General features: G+C 40.3%; 2 long non-coding RNA genes across 4 annotated transcripts in view; one reads left to right on the top strand and one right to left on the bottom strand.

Annotated features, from left to right (window-relative positions):
* Positions 1 to 796: 796 nt before the first annotated feature.
* Positions 797 to 20,290, top strand: LOC140344275 (uncharacterized). Of its 3 annotated transcripts, none has more exons than XR_011923535.1 (4): positions 797 to 939; positions 2,194 to 2,510; positions 15,552 to 15,649; positions 19,506 to 20,290. It is a non-coding gene; the product is annotated as an uncharacterized lncRNA (long non-coding RNA). The 3 variants fall into 3 exon arrangements; XR_011923536.1 differs by having other exon boundaries at positions 807 to 939; positions 2,365 to 2,510; XR_011923534.1 differs by lacking the exon at positions 797 to 939 and having other exon boundaries at positions 946 to 2,510.
* Positions 17,926 to 20,858, bottom strand: part of LOC140344276 (uncharacterized) — a 31,661-nt gene continuing 28,728 nt past the window's right edge. The window contains exons 3-4 of the long non-coding RNA XR_011923537.1: positions 19,749 to 19,867; positions 17,926 to 18,028 (exon numbers count right to left, since the gene is read on the bottom strand). This is a non-coding gene — a long non-coding RNA (uncharacterized lncRNA). The remainder of the gene's footprint in view (positions 18,029 to 19,748; positions 19,868 to 20,858) is intronic.

Raw genomic sequence — 20,858 nt, 5'->3', positions numbered from 1 at the left:
AAATTCCCCTTCTGATCACTCTGTGTCATTCAAATTCCCCTTCTGATCACTCTGTGCTTTTTTTCCACTGTACGGCAGTTAGGACAGGGAACAGCAGGGGGCGCTGTGCCGGCTTCTTTTGCTCTGCACTGTACACGCTGCTGCCAGAGAGGAGAGGAGACACACGCTGCAGCCAGCGAGGACAGGAGACACACGCAGGATCGGGTATCGGGTGAGTATCTTTTTTTAATTATTTTATAACACATTTGTCGTATAGGACGCACCAACTTTTCCCCCCCAGTTTTGGGGAAAAAGTGCGTCTTATACGGCAAAAAATACGGTATGTATGAGTTATATATATATTTATGTGTGTATGTGATCGCTAGGAAACGCATCAAAACATTTACGCCAAACTTGCTAGACATATGACTGAGATTCATGTGAGTGCACCACTAATCTTTGTACAGCGTTGTGGTATATGTCAGAGGTATATTTGCATGTATGTATGTATGTATGCGTGTATGTATTGCTCAGCACAGTGTGCCTTGTGCTTATATTTTTACATACTTTTTTTTGGACTATAATATAAAATTGCAATAAATACCCACGCAACCCTGGGTAATCAGGTAGTTTAATAATAAACTTTAAATAAAAAAAGAAAAAAGAAAATCTGTTAAAACAGGGGGGGCATAAAAGTACTAAAACCTGTAATATAACTGTACAGTAGTATATAAATTAAATATAATTACGGTATATATATATTTTATAAAGATTTCTTTTTATTAGACTCAGTACAGCTATTTTGTATTGAATCCAATACAAAATTATTTTAATTTCCCGACACTCCTCCTGCCTGCTCCGACGTCACCTGGAAAGTCTCTGCATTCGGCAGCTGAAGATAGAAGAAAGAAAACGTGTCCAGAGGACCTGCAGGACACTGGGGGACACCAATGGAACAAGGTAAGTGTTTTTTTAATGTTTTTAGCGACCCCAGTGTGACTTTTTGCAGGTAAAATCCACCCTGAATACCGCTAGGGGGGGTTGCTCAGGACTTGCTTATCCGAAGTATACACTTTGGTCTTCTAGCAAGTGCTAATTCTTCCCCAAGAGGGCAATTTTATTACCACCCATTAATCTACTTGAATCGTACAATACCCTCACAAAGTGAGGGCGGAAACTATCTCCCCATCGCGCAAGCGCGACTATCTTAACACTACAACTTTATTGAGACAAACAAACGGGACGGGCAGAAGTTGCCCATCCCTGTATCACTAGATATTACCCTATTGCGCATGTGCCGTTGTCAGCATAGGCGCAGTACCCTCAATTGTACATAGGAATTAACCTATTTAAGGACAAGCTGGTGAGGGCTCGCCCCTACTACTATACCACAACAATACAAACTAATTGTAAGTATACCCCCTTAGAAGGAATTCCTTTATTTTATTTAATTTATGGTAACAAATATTTTTCTTTATAGGCTCTTTCCATCTATAAACACTCATAAAATGCAAGACAACCTCTAATCCATAAATAATCAGACACATTCAAGTGTTTTTCTTTTTATTAATTACATCTAATTTTTTATTCACTTATACCACAATAAGTACTAACACTTAGCAACCTTTATTTCAATAATTATCCACTCAAAGGATTTCTCATATCAAAAGCTAATTAGCATTGGACAGCGCCAACACTTGTGGAAACCAAAAGTGTAACATGTTTGCCCTCTTGTGGATTTATTACATTACTACAACCAACATAACTTCAATATTTACACTTTACATGGTTTCATTTACCCATATACTTAATATTTAATACAATATGTTCTAGATATGATCTGAACCTATCTACCCAACAATATATTACTTATTTTCTTATTATATAATAAAATAATAATAATAATATTTTCCTATTTAACAAATAAGGATGGATCAAGAATAACAACAAATTTTTCTTCTTGTTAACATTACCTTTAGATAAAACAGTTATATCAAGCATTCTATGAAACCGTGAATTATCCTCAGACATACAAAGCACTAAAACATGTCAATTTGACGCTAGCCAACTCACCCAAACTAACAATTAATATTCAAGTAAGGTATTTATATCAACCGTAGTGAATACTCTATCTCTCCTATTTGAACATGCATTGACATTGTTTTGTATTTCCCTTATGTATATCTTTCCTTTATTATCCTCCAAACTATTTAGCTTTTACTCTATATGGTTTATTCATCTGGACCAATACAAAATACACCTTGTATCTTGTTTCCATGGTCAAATCACCAAGTAAGTCAGTTTGGGATGTTTTGTGTTACATTGTATTTATCATTACTACTTTGATTAGACTGACTATATATGTTCATTGTTGTAATTTTTGAGGTCTCCTGGTCCCCTGAGGAAGCCCACCAGGGCGAAACGCATTGGAATGGAGATTATAATCATATAATGAATTACTGACCAAGATTGTAAGGTCTGCTGGTATTGGACTTCAATACTGTATAAAAAGACCAATATCCATACTGTAGGTACGTTTAAAAGCTCCCATTAGGGGAACCAAATTGTTATTTTGTATGGAATTTATGTTTTGGATATTATACTTTTTTGGTAAATTGTTCTAAATAAAAGACTTTATATAATTTTAACAATACAAATTTGCCACAAAAAGTCGTCTAAACTCAGATAATCTATTTGGCTTGGCAGCAACTACAGTAGTATTCTTGAACCCTTTCCTCTGGGATTGATTCTCTACTTTCTTAAGTTACATGGGGTAACACAACGTAATGACCCTATGAAGGTGATGCTATATGGGGAGATATACAATGGTACCTCATGGGGCAGTGTTTTATTGGGGGATATACAATGGCACTATATAAAGGTGATGCTGTGTGGGGGAGATATACACCGGTAGCTCATGGGACGGTGATGTATTGGGGGATATAAAATGGAACTCCATGAAGGTGATGCTGTATAGGGCAGATATACACCGATAACTCATGGGGGGTGATGTATTGGGAGACATACAATGGCGCTCCATGAAGGTGATGCTGTATGGGGGAGATATACATCAGTAGCTCATGGGACAGGAAGGTATTGGGGCATAAACAATGGCACTCCATGAAGGTGATGCAGTATGGGGATATGTACACCGGTGGCTCATGGGGCAGTGATGTATTGGGGGATATACAATAGCACCCTATGAAGGTGATGCTGTATGGGGGTTATACAATGGGTAGTTCATGGGGTAATGATGCATTGGGGGATATTCAATAGCACTTTATGAAGGTGATGCTGTATGGGGATATGTACACTGGTGGCTCATGGGGCAGTGATGTATTGGGGGATATACAATGGCACTCTATGAAGGTGATGCTGTATGCGGGAGATTTACACCAGTAGGTCATTATTTTTCATTGTAGGCTGTAATTCTTAGCCATAACTCACTGATATTTAATACAATAATAATAAACTTTAAATACCAAAACAAAAATAAATATTTAAACGTAATATAAACAGTACAGTGGCATGTATATTATATATATAATATAATCATATACATTTTATATGAATATTTCTTTGTATTGGACTCAATACAGCTATTTTGTATTGAATCCAATAGAAAATTATTTGAATTTCCCGCCAATCCCCCTGCCGGCACCAACGCATGTACCGACATCACTGGCAAACCCTGGAGATCGCATCTGCATTTGCCTGCTGGAGATCGGAGGAGTAGGACGTGTCCCCAAGACCTGCAGTGACCAGCAGAATGCTGGGGGAGGACAACGGAGAAAGGTAAGTGTGTTTTTTTTTTTTGTTTAAAGCAACACTCGGGAATACCACTAGGGGGGTAAATGAGCAGAAAGTAGAAGCAAGCCAAATAGGATGGGGAAGACCATTCCAGAGGGTCGGGGCAGCTCCTGAAAAGTCTTGAAGCCGTGATGGGGTTATGAGTGAGGAAGTCAGTAGTAGGTCATTGGAGGAGCGAAGAGAGCGGCTTGACTATGGTAGACATGTTGGATTGTGAGCCCTTTTGAAGGACTGTCAGTAGCATGACTATAGACTTTGTACAGCGCTGTATGTGGGCTATAAAAATATAAGTTAATAATAATAATAAATTCTATATCTAACTACAATCTCCTTCTATCAGCACAGCTGAATCCTCTTCACCTGCTAGCACTTCTGGGTGTGTCGGAATCCTGCCCCCCATGTGGTTCCCCCTGCCACTAGAAGGAAGGCGTGGTGGGGACTGGTGGGAGGATGGGGCACAGCAGGGTGCCAGGCATTTGACACACCCAAAAGTGTTTGTATGATCTGTAGATCAGTGGCTGGCAGTTTTCTTTGTTGCTCTTTTTATTATTAAAAAGTGATAGTTACTTTAAACCAAACCCTCAGGGCTCCTTCTGCTGATCTACAATGGCTGTTATCCCGACACTTACCTGGCTGAAGAGCCTTCGATCTATCCACATACCGAACACAGCATGTGCTGCATTGTCTCGGCTTTCCAGCGACTGCCGTTCTGTCCAGCTTCATCATCTTCTTCTTATGGTTGTAAGATAAAAATATAAGATTGTACTCCTAGATTGTAAGCTCTTCGGGGCAGGGTCTGCTCCTCCTTTCTCACTGTCTGTATTCGTCTATCATTTGCAACTCCTATTTAATGTACAGCGCTGCATAGTATTTTGGCACTATATATAATCTTGTTTATTAATATTAATGGTTCTTCCTTATGTCGCTCACACTCCACATGCATTTTCTCACAGAGCGCGCTGGATGAGCCACTTCTCTGCTTAGAGACAAGGCTTGTTGTAACACCGTTCTCTTCTAAGAGACAAGGCTCGTAATAACCTTTGCTTCCACACCACTTACACTTACCTCTGTTCTGAGCCGTTCTTTTAGGGCTCAGACCAACTGAACTGAGGGACTAGGTGATTGGACCCAAACCCTGCCAGGTATCATGGAAGGAAGGTCACAGGTAGTCTTATCTCTGGAAGGCCAACTCAACGGGTTATGTAAGGTGTCATTGCATAACCCTGAAAGAACGGCTGAGAATTATATTCCCAAGCAATCTAATAGAAGGTAAGAGTGCTTGGAGGTTAGTGGACTATCTTGATTAGAGCCAATGTAGCGCAGTGGACCACATACATTTACCCCGATTGGAGCTGGTTAGAGGTGGTCGGGCCTCAGTTTCTGAAGTTCATTTTGTCTGAGGGACTAGGTGATTGGACCCAAACCCTGCCAGGTATCTTGGAAGGAAGGTCACAGGTAGTCTTATCTCTGGAAGGCCAACGGAACAGGGTATGTAAGGTGTGATTACGTAACCCTAAAAGAACGGTTTAGAACGGCGTTAAGTGTATGTGGGTGTGGAAGCAAAGGTTACAACGAGCCCTGTCTGTAAGAATAGAACGGTGGCTCGGTGACTAGCACTTTTGCCACTGCAGGAGAAAGGTCCGGGTACAAATCTGTGGTAGGAGTCTATCTGCAAGAAGTTTGCATGTCCTCCCTGTTTTTGTCTGTGTTTTTTCCGGGTACCCCGTTTTCCATTACAATCCCAAAAACATGCAGTTATGTTAACTGGCTTCCTCCTAAAAAATGACCTTAAGCCTTAAATGACAAGACCCATTGGTCATGGTATTATCCATTTAAGTCTATTTTTTAAATTATATTCCCAAGGAATCTAATAGGAAGTTAGAGCGCTGGGAGCGCTGCTGCAGTGGCAAAAGTGCACCGAGCCACCATTCTCATCTTAGAGACAAGGCTCATTGTAACATTTCCTTACACACCCACATACACTTACCTCCGTTCTGAGCCGTTCTTTTAGGGTTACGTAATCACACCTTACATAACCTGTTCCGTTGGCCTTCCAGAGATAAGACTACCTGTGACCTTCCTTCCAAGATACCTGGCAGGGTTTGGGTCCAATCACCTTGTCCCTCAGTCCAAATGAACTTTAACATTACACCACAATGTGTTTCTGTGCACTGCAGCATTAAAACATTGCTGTACTTGTGCATGAGGCTGCCATTTTAACCAAAGCCAGCCCTAATTTTATAACTTAGACCGAAAGGCTTGCGACCGAATGGCTTCGAGTCAAACAGGATCTGAGCCAAGAACTTTAGCTGCTGTCATCCTCAAAAGCTATACAATTCAGCACTGTATACTTCATCTATAATGGAGCTTTTGTAGTAAAAGATTCCCTTTTGGTCAGTAGCACAGTTGATGCCAAGTGGTTGGTTTGATTTGAAGCTTTTTGTAACGATGCCGTAGGGTAACTTAGCAATCACCATATATTGAAACCATTGTTTTGCACTTTAGTTCCATTTCACTTGTGTTCATTGTATTCTATTGCTGACACTAGTATAGAGATGTAAGTTGTGTCAGGTCATTCTATGTCATATAAGGTTTCTTTATGAGGTTTTGTTGTCAGCAGCATTTAACCACAAAGACCGATTACTTCAACAATAATTGTGGAAAGGTATTTCACGCATGTGCATAGAGCCAAAATATACTGCATGTCATATGGCTCCACCATAAATCAGCTTGGCTAATGTATATTTAAATCATCTTATAGCAAACACATTTGTTTCTGTGTATATTTAGGGGTCATGGGAAAAGCTCAAGTTCTTACGTTTAGTGGTGAAAAAGCTGCTCTATGTTTTTTGTCCTGTATAAGGGGGATATGATCCCCTGTATAAATATATAAACTGTCCATATAGAGAACTCTCTTCCCAAATATTCACTGTGAGATTATTACAAAGCACAAGGGGGCGCTCTTTGCATCTGGAGAGAAAAGAAAGTTGAATCTCCGGATAAGGAAGGGATTCTTCACTGTAAGGTCTGTGATAATGTGGAATCGGCTCCCTCAGGAAGTAGTTTCAGCAACTACTATAGATTGCTTTAAGAAAAAGCTGGATGATTTCTAGAAGCACAGAATATAACTGGGGATTAAGGATTTAAAGTAAAAATAAAACTGCTGATCCAGGGAACATCTGATTGCCTCATGGAATCAGGAAGGAATTCTTTCCCCTGTTGGATGGACTAATGGACTTCTGTCTTGTTTTTAACCTGACTATGTAACTGTTTTTTCTAGTGCTGCTTAACAAGCCTTTGGTAACATGGTCTGTGCTGAAGGAAAGGATAGGCTAGTCTGAACTATGATCCCCTTCAGATAGAGATCAGATGTCCAGGTTTTTGGCTTTTTATACGTACAGAAGGGAGTCCAAAGCAGAGTTTACCACAGAACAGGCAAGTTCACCAGCCTGTGTATTGCTTATCAATCCCAACACGAATCAAATTGACCTTTTTTAGTAACTTACAAAGCTGCATGGATAAATAGCCTGTTGTGTCCTAATATACAGAAACTTTATTGTTTCTTCAAAACACAAATTTTATCACCAAAGCCGTCCTTAAAGCGGAACTAAACCCAATGAGTGCTTTCCACGCGCCAGATTCCTGGCGACATCAGACCTGAGGTGATTATCAAACAAGAATCATTTGACGTGTGTACGTAGCCTTATATCCTGCACAGGAGATCCGGATTTCCATCAGTCCAATGAAGCCAGGATTGCCAGGTATTCCGGAACCCGCATCTCTGGTGCACTTAGGCAGGTAAGAATGCTTTTTGCAGGAGGGGCATTGCCTGTCTCTTTCTGCAATAATGCCCCGACTAAGCCAACAATTTTAAAAGTGGAACTTTAGTTTCACTTTAAGTTCCCTTTTAATAACTACATTCTAGTCTCATCCTAGACTAGGTAGTAAGAAGAATGTGCTCGTCTCCTCTCCCCCATTCATAGAACTCTAACTTTACATCAAGTTATGCCATTAGGCTTATTTGTGATAACTATACAGGACTTGCATAACCCTGACTTAATGTGACTCTGTGGCTTGATGGATTATTTCATGTGCCAGCTGAAAGACTACATTCTATAGAATTGTACAGCCCAGGGGGGCATTCTGTGCTGGCGTTTAGAGTTCTGCAGCTGGTGATTATCTAGTCGCCTCAAGTGATGTTTAACCTAAGATCCCCATGAAGAAATCAAGTTAATAATACACAAGAAAGCATGCACTATCCATGTTAGGCTGGGTGGGAAGAAATTGTAGGCAAGTGGTAGCCTCTGCATTGTAACCCTACTTTTCAGTATCCACCCAAAAACAACCAGGTAGTTTGTAAAAAAGTGCTGGATGGTGCAGCCGTCTAAAAGAGGCTGTGACATGAACTATTCAGTCTGGTCTATAAATATTCCATATGTATCTCTGTTGTGTGTCCTTGACTTGAATGACCCTTATAAAGGAACTTGCTAAAAAGAGACGTTTTACAGAGACCCCGTCATGCATCAAAAGTGTTGTAGAACGAACCTATAATTATTCCTCCTGGCTCCTCCATTTCATCCTATCAGCTGTTTTGCAGAGCTAAAAGCATTGATGGGTACATTAGTGGTTAACAGTTTTGGAAATTGTTGGCGGATGGTGGCCACTGTATTAAGACATAGATCATACGTAACCACCCAGAAACACCCGGGTGGTTACTGAAAAGTTTTGTGTGTTGCGCCCAGCTAAAAGGGGCTAGGGCTAACAGCCTCTACTGAACCACTATTTTCCTTTAAAGCGGCAGCAACATGGGAGTGGTGGAGTGATCAGTTTCAAGGCTTTGGATAATTCTCAAGGCCTGGTGGTCCTTGGAGTAAATAGAATCTCCAATGCCAAGTGTGTACATTTTTGCATTGTGATTCTTTAAAGAAAAGCTATCCCATAGTAGGCAATCATAAACCGAGTTTGCTTTCTTTGATGTCCATTACATCTGCTGGTGATAGGCTGAGTGGCAGCAAGCATGGAGGGAACAATCCATAGAAGGGATCATAGTGTGTGCTCCTGGTTACATATGCCAGTGATATTTCTTTTATTAAGGTCAGAATTTGGTTATTTATTCACTGTTTCAGCTCATGCAGTATTCCCCTCAGAATTTTTTTTAAGCTGGGTGAGAAGATATTCTAGGTGGGTGGTGGTGTCTGTATTGTGATCTGTGTTTTCAGTAACCACCTAAAAAGAGCCAGGTGGTTACTGAAAATTGCTGGGTGGTGTGCCCAGCTAAAGAGATCTGGGGAGAACACTCCCCATAAATCCTTGAGGTCTGCATACTGTTCTTAAAGATACAGCATAGAGGGTATCACCGTGAAATTTGTGCTTTGATATAGTTGCATGACAAAAGCATTTCCACTGTGCCCACATTGGAGGGGTTCTATGTGGGGGGTTTTGTCTTTCAGTCAGGGATCGGGGGGCATATTGGACAATAGGTAAATTGCATCCAACAAGTTACCCCAATTAGGACTAGAATATATAGTGCCATATATGTTGAGAACTTTCTGAACAATAATGTACAAGGTAGAACAGCTTTGTTTAAGTTAATGATTGCTTAATCAGAAACTTGACTTTGTAGAGAATGTGTAGTTTTACACATTGCTAATTACTTTATTTAGGGAAAGGCTAGAAAATACAACTTAATGTGTTATTTTTGATAAACAAATTATTTATGAACGACTTACCATTTGTTCTGCATGGAGTCTCCAATAAGCAGCACATTCTGTGTGTGATTCCAAAGCTTACAAGACCAGCAGTCACAGTCATGGTAAAAAATCAACCTCAAATTTCCTTTCCTAACCATGTCACATAATCCTGCTGGATGGCTTTCTATGTGCCCCGAAGGGCACACTGAAGATTTACCCTATGCTCAGTTTGCATGACATAAGGAAGCCCTAAATTGTCAGATAGCCTATGAGGGGTAGAAGGAGTCCATGTTGACCCATTAGATGCTACATTCCATAGGTGGCAAGAATTGGACTGAAATCTAGTGTTTATGTCAAGAGTGTTGATTTAAAACAGACCTAAACTCAACATTTTTACTTTACATAAAAGCGAAAACAACCAAAACTAAAATTGACAACATAGAAAAAAATAGTGCACCATGATTTTTTTAAAACAAGGAATATATAGTGCTTTCATAGTCAACTATTACTTATGGTCAAGACTGAAATGCAGATTTTATTTAATATATACAAAATAATATTATAAAATAATAAATATTTTTTTTTTATATTCTACTAATTAATTAGATGAAGCTTTAGGAGATTCCATGCTTTTTTTCTACTTTACTATAAAGCCTGTTGTCAGATTACAATAGTTCAAGCAAAAAATAGACATACCCTGGGAATGAAGCAGGGTGCAGCTTCAATTTACAAAAATCAGCGGATATAGAATTTTGATGGTTTGATATGCTTAAAGTGTTGCTCTGTGACTCTTACGTACATTTGTCATTACCCCTTGTATAACGCCCAGTTTGCCAGCCCATCAGAAGTCCTGGTAGATTTACATTTCTTATTTTTTTTGCAGAGTTCTATGGATGACTTTGGAACAAAGAAAAGAACTTTTCAGAAAGTTAGTGATGCTTCAGGCAATAACAGATTAGTGAATCTGTTGCTAATATTATGATATGCAAATTGCTGTACTGCAACCAGGATACATAATTACATCAGCAATAGATGTTTTAAATTAAAACTAAAGATTTTAAATTAAAACTAAAGATACTTTATTAACTTTGAACTTGATGTGTTTAATGCATTGATATACATGGTTTAAAAAGGTGTATATGAGTGCTTTTTTGCCTATTGTATATGGCAGTTTCAGCTTTCAGTAGAATAGTAAAGATTGCAGTGTCTAGTTGATGATTATCTCCAGACAAACATTAGCTAAGTGAAAGGGCTATTGCCTGAGCTGCATAAGATCAAAAGACCATTTGCTTAAATCCTACACTGGAGTTTAGACAACCCTTTTATATAAAGTGAAAATTCAATTTTTTTTTCTTTTTTTTTTTTTTTTAGTCAAACACTCTTTTCTTAAAAAAAAAAGGTGCCGTTATCTCCCCTTTGCTTAATCATCTTGAGCTCTTGGTCATTCATCCTCGGAGGTTCTTGACTGCGCATGCCCGATGTCAAGAAGATCGACCCCTTTCTCTGGGAGAAAAAAAATAGCTGATCTCACGCATGTGCACTATCCTATTGAGCCACACATACCACAGGGAAGGGCAAAGTATGTGGTTCCTGTTTTTTTTTTTTTTCTAAAAATGGTACACTATTAAAGAGGAACTAGACTCTGGATGATGTTTTCAAATGGCAAGCAGAGAATAAATGATTTGTAAACTTTCATTTCTCTAGGGCTCCTTGTACCTGCTCATTATCAGTTTTTTTTTTTAAATTGTATGTTTATTGAAAGGTTTTATAGTGGGGTACAAAAGAAAAAATAAGGGGATTACACAAAGGGAAGTTGACAATGTCAATCATAATAGAACACTTCAGAGCGAAGAGAGAGATCAATTGGATAAAGTAGTACAATAACGGTCCCAAGCCTCCCAGACCACCTCAAATTTGCCCACTGTATCTCTGAGGAGCGCCGTGAGGTACTCCATTAGGCGGATCACTTGGATCCGCGCATGAAGATCATCCACAGAAGGAGGCATAGTCGTCTTCCATCTAGCGGGAATCAGCGTTCGAGCTGCAACTAGAACATGAGTTGCGAGTTTGCGAGACACAGCCGGCAGAGTCGAGGGGGGTTGACCTAGGAGGTGGGAAAGGGGGTCTAGTGGGACCTGAGCCTGAACCACAGCAGCTAATAAGTCATTAACTCGTACCCAATAAGGCTGAATAAGGGGGCAAAACCAAAATATGTGTTCTATCGTACCTCTATGTCTTCCACATCTCCAACACATGGGGTCCACATCTGGAAACAGGCGGTGAAGGACCACCGGGGTGTGGTACCACCGAAGGAGAATTTTATATTGATTTTCTTTATATAAAGTACAAATCGAACTTTTGTGTGCAGCTTCCCAGATATCAAGCCACTCCTCCGGTGGTAATGAACGACCCAGCGCCTCCTCCCATTTGAGCATGTAATCAAACTTATGTGAGGACCACTGTGTAGAGGAGTGCAGAATACGATAGATAGTTGAAATCGTACCTTTAGAGAGGGGGCCCTCCATGCAAAATCTTTCAAAGCTAGTAATGGACTGGAAGATAGCTGTGGGTTGAAGAGACAAAATATAGTGTCGAATTTGAAGATATGCGTAGAAAGAAGAGCGGGGGAGCTCCACCCTATCACCCAGTTCAGTAAAGGAGAGCAGCCTCCGTTCTATTGGGTGCAGAATGTGTCTGATTTGAAATAGACCTCTCTCCCTCCAGGGTCTTGACATTGAGCCAGACAGACTGTCCGGAATCTGAGGGTTTAGAATTATAGAGGTCAGTCTCGAGGCTGAGGATACCAAGCCAAATTTGTCCCTGCAGGATCTCCATATGCTCCTAATAATAAGGAGGAGCTCCACAGCATGACATTAGGGTGAATAGGGGCTATCCATTCCCCCTCCAACTCTACACCTACACTGGGAGGGTGAGGGGATGTCCACTGTAAGACATGTCGCAGGTGGGCCGCCAGATAATATTTGTGAATATCTGGTCCACCCAATCCACCCCCTTCTCTGGGCGCACAAACAATATGCTTAGGTACCCTATGTCTTTTGTAGGCCCAGATAAAGCGCATAAAGTCAGATTGGGTTTTTTTCAGTACGTTAGGCGGGACTCTAATTGGTAGTGTCTCAAATAAATATAAAAGTTTAGGGAGAAGCATCATCTTTACGGAAGCAATCCTTCCCAATAGCGACAGAGGGTGTGTTTTCCATTTAGACAGAAAATTGTTCACTTCCCTCAGTAGCGGGGGAAAATTATGTGAATACAGTTGAGAATACGTGGATGTAATTTGGGTCCCCAGGTAACTGAGTGAGCCCATTTGCGAGGTGAAGGAAAAGGAGTTCCGCAGGGGCTGTAGCTCATTGGCGGCAATATGGAGTGGCATGGCCTCAGATTTAGAGAAGTTAATCTTAAAACCCGAGACAGCACCATACTCCTCAAGGACCTTCCATAGGTTGGGGAGAGAAACAGTCGGTTGAGAGAGAGTCAGGAGAATGTCATCTGCGTATAGGGAGAGCTTATAGGATTTCCCTTTTACAGGCACCCCGTGTATACTGGGATTGGACCGGATGGAAGCTGCCAATGGCTCTATACTCAGGGCAAAAAGCAGGGGCGACAATGGGCACCCCTGCCTTGTTCCATTTTTAATAGAGAATCTGGCAGAAGATGCATGGGGCATCTTAACCGTGGCTGAGGGGACCGAATATAGAGATTTAAGCGTCTTAACAAAGGGACCTGTAAAGCCCATTTTATCCAGGGTGGCTAACATAAAAGGCCAACTAAGGCGATCAAAGGCCTTTTCAGCATCTAGGCTGAGAATCAGGGACGGTGACTTTCTTTTATTAATAATATCAATAATGTTAATAACTCTTCTGGTATTATCACCCGCTTGTCTGTGTGGAAAAAAACCAGTTTGATCTCCATGGATGAGAGAGGGAAGGAACTTGGACAACCTAGAGGCCAGAATCTTTGTAAAGATTTTAAGGTCGCCATTTAGAAGGGCTATCGGCCTATAACTCGAACAGTCCAGATGATCCTTACCCCGTTTCGGTAAAACTATTATATGAGATGCCTATATAGAGGGGGGGATTGGCCTGCCCTTCATGAAGTCATTAAAGAGCTTCAGAAGGTATGGGGAGAGCTCTGGTAAAAATGTTTTGTAGTAGAGGTAGGACAAGCCATCAGGGCCAGGAGCTTTAGAGGAAGGCAATTGTGCTATGATTTTCGCAAGTTCCTCTTCTGTAATGGGACCATTAAGTTGCTCCAGATGATCAGACTCAAGCCTAGGGAGGGCTACCTGTGCCAGGTACGATTCTATTTTAGGACTCAGGGAATTACCCAGAGAGGATTGGGCGCAATGCACTGTTTGGTATAGTTTTGAGAAATAAGCCTCAAAACAGGAGGCAATTTGGGAGGGATCATACCTCACCTTCCCGCTCTCATCCCTAACCGCTCCAGGAGAAGAGCGGACCTGCATGTCTCTGAGTTTACGAGCCAGCAGGGTATCCGCTTTATTACCTTTGTAGTAGTATTGTTGGCGAGTGCGTTGCATCCACCAACTAACCTTGCGTAGCTCCATAGCCCGCAGCCTAGACCTTAGGGAGGTTAATTCTCGCACGAGACCCATGGATGGTTTCGCTATATATTTTGCCTCAGCAGACTTTAAAGCCTGTGTCACAAGTGTCCGTTGGAGGTTAGAGTCCTTCTTTAGGCGGGAGCCCAGCGCAATACAATGTCCTCTGAATACCGCTTTATGAGCTTCCCATAATGTGGAGACATGGGCAACCGAGCCTTCATTCTCTCTAAAGAAGGCTTGTAATGTTGCCGTTTGGGACAATTTGGAATCCAGATGCTTCAATAAGTACTCATTTAGTCTCCAATGACAAATTCTCACTGATTTGGGGGAGAGGATCACATCTAAAGTAATGGGGGCATGATCGGACCAGGTAATTGGGTGTATCTCCGCAGAGACACTGTTCCTCAGAAGAGGAAGGTTAGTGAAAATGTAATCAATTCGAGTATGAGTACAGTGTGGGGGGGAGTAGAAAGAATATTGTCTCCCAGTAGGGTGGTGAATCCGCCAATTGTCATAAAGCAGATATTTTCGAAGTAGTTGTCTGAAACCTCTGGATTGGTTGGACACTTGCGCTGAAGGCTGGGAGCGAAACAGGGTATGCCTGTCCCCAGTGGGAGAGAAAGTTAAGTTAAAGTCTCCCCCTACTATCAAAAAGGTGTGGGCGAGATTTTGAAGGCGGGACAATACTCTACCGATAAAGGGTATTTGGTTGGCGTTGGGGGCGTAAATATTGCACAATGTAACAGAAACGCCCTGCACCGCGCCATTCAGAATAATATATCTCCCTTCAGAATCTATAATAGAGCGGGACAGGGTGAATTTAAGGGAGTCCTTAAAGAGTCATTATCAGTTTTTGATGTATTGTGCCTTGTTCTGGAGTTCTCTGTATAGAACAGGTCATCTTAGTAAGGTTAGGGCTTTTTCTAAATCTTAGACCACTGGGAGAAGCTCAGTAGTGACAACGCCAAGTCTCCTTAGACTAGCAGTCTAAGGCAGCATTGCTTTTGTACATTGCATGTACATCTATGGGACCGTAGAAGTCCCTAGGTCCACACTTCCCCCAATGACCTCACGACCACCTGATGACTGGTGGGTAAAGATTCAGGATACAGAGAATATTAGGGGAAAGCACAAAATGAGAATGAGATTCATGCACTGGAGATCTGGGATACAGCTTCCTCTCCAACAAAATTAATGTACAGTACAGCGCACTCAGGGGCAGAAGTTTCTCAGATTATATAATTTTGCAAATATACATCTATGAGAATTAAGGCACATCATTACCTAGGCGCAGGAAGTGTTCTGCAATTTTTCAAGAGCAGTTCAAGACAAAAGGTACATTTTACAGGAGATGCTTAGGCACAGTTAACACAGCTGGATTTTCATATATGATTGCAAATCCTCCCTTTCTTTCTCAGGGCTGCTTGATCACTGTTTTTTCATATAATGATATAAGCAAGTGTAATAATGTTCTTTTTCATTTTCTGTAGGCTTCAGAAGTGTAATCTCAATACCTACCTGTACATACCTATAGATGATTACAAGCACAGAATGTTTTGGAGAGAGATGTACTCTGTGGAGAAAGCTGGTAACGTTTCACCCTTACTATACAGATAATATTTAGAAATCACTTTTGTTTGTAACAGAACAGTCAATAAATGTCACACAGGTATTTGAAAATTAGAAGGACTGTTAAGAGAACAACATCTTGTAACACAAGCAATTTCTCTCCTGCATTTACTAAGAGATATTCACTTGCATATTACGCAGCGCTGTACAGAGTCCATAGTCATGTTACTAACTGTCCCTCAAAGGGCCTCACAATCTAATGTCCCCACCTCAGCCATATGTCTATGACCCTAGTTTCCAATATATATATTGATAGATAGATAAATATTAGAGGAGACATTCTCAACCTGGATTCTAAACTCCAGAGGTTACTAGGGGTTCATTGAGCTGTGACTAATTGTCTTCCCATATGAGGATTCCTGGATAGTTCCGGAACCAACATCACCTGGTAAATCCAACTGCACAACTCTATTGATGTTTTTATTTGACTAAAATGGTGAATGGTTTCCGCTACCAACTGCTTTTTGAACCCCCTCGTTGCCTGGTAAAATCCTGTTTATTATTAATAATAATAATAATCATAATAATAATAACTTCGGGTCTGTTGGGCAATTACCTTGTCAATATGTTCTTCCAGCTGGGAAACCTTTTCTACCACACTTTAGATGTTTTCATGGTACATGTAGCTTATTTAAAACCTACCGAATTGAGATATTATTTTTGTACACCAAATCTCTGAATAAACCCTCATTGCTCATCTGATACTTTGTTTACAAATTATTTATTAAATATTTTGATTTTGGTCTTTGTCTAAAATTATTGGTTCCCTCATATAAAAGTCAGGTGCTAATCTTTCTCTTTAGGAAGCCCTCATTGGGTATTGTGCCATTATCCTAATTTGTAAATAGTACTTTTGCTAATATTTTTATCATCCTGAATATTTCTTGAACACAATATTGATGTTTTGTGGGTGGTATTCCAACTTAAGGTTAGACTCCTCCCTCAGGCTCTATATACAATATATTTTTGACTTCCTCCGGACTTTTTTTGTATTTTTTTTTTTTGTTTTTGCAAAAACTAATAAATACTAAAACAAAATGCAGTTCCCACACAACTCACAGAGGCCCACACAAATGGTGCAAATCAGATGGAGTCCTTGACTTTTCGAATGGCAAATAACACAGAATAACAATTGGAAGAAAACAGGTCCAGCAAAAAACATTCCACTATCTGGGGGTTTTGTAGGAGTCTCAGTCTGCAGCCATTTTGTAGTCAACTGTATTAGGTCATACATTTGGGACTTTGGTGGTAAGTCCATACAGTATTTACAACCATTGACTCTGCCTTTATCCGATCATAGATCAAGGTATCAAGGTATCAACAGGGTTGAGGTTATAGTAGGCCTTCTGCAATTGGTCAGGCAGGAATTCAGAAACTGCAGCAAAAAAAAAAATTGAAAGATAACATCTGTTGTCAGAGTTCCACAGTTCTGTACAGTCCATGTTAGAGATAAATAGTCCAATGATCAACAAGCAGCCTTGAGGCCAAAGAACTGCAGCTCCATAGCAGAGGTCGCATCCATATGTGTCTGCAGCTTGCATGCTACCATTGCACATAGCCCTAGACCTATCTGTGCTACTTGCAGACCTCCTATCTGGCTGGAGCCAAATTCAGGTATGTACCTGGGTGGAATGGCAATTATTTATTTCTCATTCCAGAGCCTGAAATAAATAGCAACCCTGAGTTGCGTTTTACTAATTATGGTCTTTTTCTAAAATACAGTCTGTTTTTCAAGAACCCATGCTCTACATATGGGGGAAACATAATTCGGGACTCATCCCTGTGGTCATGTACAATATTTTTGTGCTGTATTACAAAGTGAATTGCCTTTATATAGATATGTAAATGTACAATGTACATCCCAAAGAGGAATGAGGAATCATTAGCTCACTAATCTAGAATGTTTGGTTTCAGTTTGGTGTGCTGGGAATCCTCCATAGCAAATCGCTGGATTGTCAAATATTCTCCTAGGCTGTATCTAATGAAAATGGACCTACCTGCGGTTGATTGGTTGTTGTTCTTCCATAGCTTCTTACACTGGCTGATCCTATTGTTCATATATACTGTAAGAAATAGAGAGGTGATATAATAGGTACAATATGTTAGAAGGGTCATCATTTATTGCAAATACAAGGGAGCATTTTTTTCCAATGGTCTTTGAATTCTTCAATCAATCAGATTCTGTATTTCATTAGGCAAGTCTGATCTGAAGTTAAAAAAAAAAAGGCCCAGAGATTGTGTTCAGCCTCATGTATTTTATTTACCCAGAGCTGCAATGACACGTATGAGGATGATAATAATTTCCAGGAAGGCAGCCAGAGTTTCTTCCAATTGTTACCTGTAGAGATTATCAAAAAAGCATTCATTAAAATACATCCAAATGGATAGAAAATTTTCCACAACCTTCCGTTCTTTGTAGATGTACACAGAAGGTAAGTAGAGTAAATACAGGGAGTGCTCAAGGGTGAATAGCCAGAAGCCAGTCATATCTTATGTTCTAGTACAGGGATCGGCAAACCCTGGCCTTTAGGCCAGATACGGCCTAGCCAGTATTCCGTTCCGTCCTAACGCCCCCCCTGGTCGATCTGGCCTAATGCCGGCAACCCGTGGCTGCGCAGCAGCATGCGGGGGTAAGGGGACATTCCCTCTTCTCTGTATGCATTGCGGAGGAAAGGGGGTTTCCCTTCAGGGGTGTTCCTGGTGGAGGGCGAATCCATCAGCGCAGTACTGGAGAGAGAGTCCGGCCTACTGTGCCTTCTTGACCTCCTAAAATAATGGCCTAGTAGCCAAAAAAGTTTGCTGACCCATGTTCTAGTAGAAACAAAACAATATTGTAAAAAAGTTATGGCTTTTGTCACTGTGATATAACTTCCTCCTTCATAACCAGGAAGTTGAGTGGAAGTTGAACTAGTGCCAAAAATAAAGTAGTCATTAGCCTCATAAATAGACAGTAGCCTCATAAATATGATGTTTGGCAAAATGGCAACCTAGAGGCGACAGAATATTGCCAGCTGTTTTGTCCTTTATAAACTCGTAGAGCATTTGAGAAAAGAATATATGAGTTTTTCCTATATTGAAGGCCTTTTAAGGTCTTGTTTTGGTGTTACAATTCGCGAAGTGTTTGCAGTATAAAAGTTGTCTATTAGGTAAGTGGTAATATTCATGTACATCAACGTGCCCCAGTATTGTGGCATTTGACTAGTCTTTCCTATAAAGATTTACTACATCTATACATCAGTTGAAGGTATTCTGGAATTGATTTAAAGATGAAGGGGTCAGGATATTTTAGTATTTTTGGATAATTTATAAATGTCTAGATACTGTAAAGAATAATCTAAAACTATTTTGGCTTTATCCAGGATCTGTTAGAAGATCTGTGATCTTCTGCCCAACAATCCTGGGCAGTGTCCCACGGCAGTAGAGCGCGCCCAGGCTATTGCCTCTGGCAGCGGAATTCTAGGAATTAGTGCTTTGTGGGTTGCAGCATCTTTGTTTCCCTTTAGCACCTTAGGCGTGGTGTCTCTGGTGTAGTGGAATTAGAGGTACTGAGCTATGATTGAACAATTAGAGTTTGGTATAGTAAAAGACTCCTAAAGGTTGCATTGTGGAGATGGGTGAAGCATTTGAGTACCTGCAACCCAGGGGTAGAGGACTTGGGCTTACCATTAGGGTTAGGATACCTGGTGAATATCTATTAATGCGGTTGAAACATTCTTGCTATAAAAAATGCCTACTGTTATTTATTTAAATTGGTACTGGAAAATAAATAGCTGCTAAAGCCATTGAACATGCAAAATGTTGTGTCTTTGTTTCAGAGCTTGGGAAGGTGAAGAAGATGAATTCTTGCATACAAGACAGTGCCCAAAATATGGTTGTCTCTTTCAATTGTATCACCTGGCCATAGATTGCCATTTTTCCACCAATGGACAAATTAAACCTACATACACTTTAAAACCTGTTTCCTGTTGGTATTTTTTGTCTTTTATTTATATTCTTCACTTCAACATCAACTGATATATTTTTGGATTCATATATTGTTGAGATGGCATTTTTCTCACCAGCTCGGTCCAATCTTCCTGTAGGTTCCACATTGATGGCGTGTCTCCATGTCTTTCCTATTCAAAAGTGAGTCTCCAGTGCAGCCTGTTACTCGGGTCAATATCGGATCTGAAACAAACTGGACCGACAAAATGAAAAATGAATATTGGCAGGAAGCTTGGTCTTATTCACTGAAAGACTGGCTTATGGACAACTGTCCTCTTGTTCTTCCTAATGTCTGACCATTGAATGGGAAGGCTTCTTTGGGGAATGCACTTACACAATTTGAGCATTTGTGACCCAATTCCTGTCTCTGTCTTGTGATGACTGAAGAAGCTACAAATTTTGATAGCATTATGCAATGCTGAGAGCACCAGGGCTGTGTGTCCAATCAAAACCAACACTGGGTTTGTCAACTTTTATTTTACAATATTAGTTACTCTTATCTTTGTATATTATTTTTTATTCCTGAATGGCTGGATCATTGAAAACATATTTATAAACATGTAATGTTTATTGTTTATTATATATGACAGTTACACATTTCACTTTCATATTCATTTTTAGCCAATAAAAAAAGAAAAAAAATTGTGTTTGTTGACTTTAGGAAGGTAATGATTCTGGCTGTTTCCCATAAGCCAATAAAAACTCTGTGTTGTGGTCACATGTATGTGGTCACATTTCTTTTTAATGGAATTCAAAAGCCATAAGGCAATGCTCCAGCATTGAAGCAATGTATAGAGGGTCTTTGTGATGACATTTTTTTATGTTTTAGTAAATGGTTGGGCTATTTATTTTAAATGAACTGGCTCAATGCCCATTAACACCTGACATAACACACACATCAACACACTGCATAGATGTAAATGGGACCTTTAGGGTATCGGGCAGTGGGGTATGAACAGAGGTTGTAGGGATCTCAATGATAATTAGGCCCCTTACACATAACTACTGTATGGCCAAGCCAGCGGCAGAAAACTTTGAATATGGCATCTTGTTCATTACACAAAGTTATCTGTCAGAGTTCGGCAGAGAAGCACTTGTGAATGTATGATTCTGAAATAAAGGGGGACTATTGCCTAAATGGGAGGATTATGATGTAAGGGTGTAAAGAGGGTCCTAAAGTGGGA

This window comes from Pyxicephalus adspersus, chromosome Z (genome assembly GCF_032062135.1).
Source record: "Pyxicephalus adspersus chromosome Z, UCB_Pads_2.0, whole genome shotgun sequence".
Taxonomy (NCBI): domain Eukaryota; kingdom Metazoa; phylum Chordata; class Amphibia; order Anura; family Pyxicephalidae; genus Pyxicephalus; species Pyxicephalus adspersus.
Note: the sequence above shows the minus strand (reverse complement) of the source record. Positions and strands in the feature narration are given on the sequence as shown.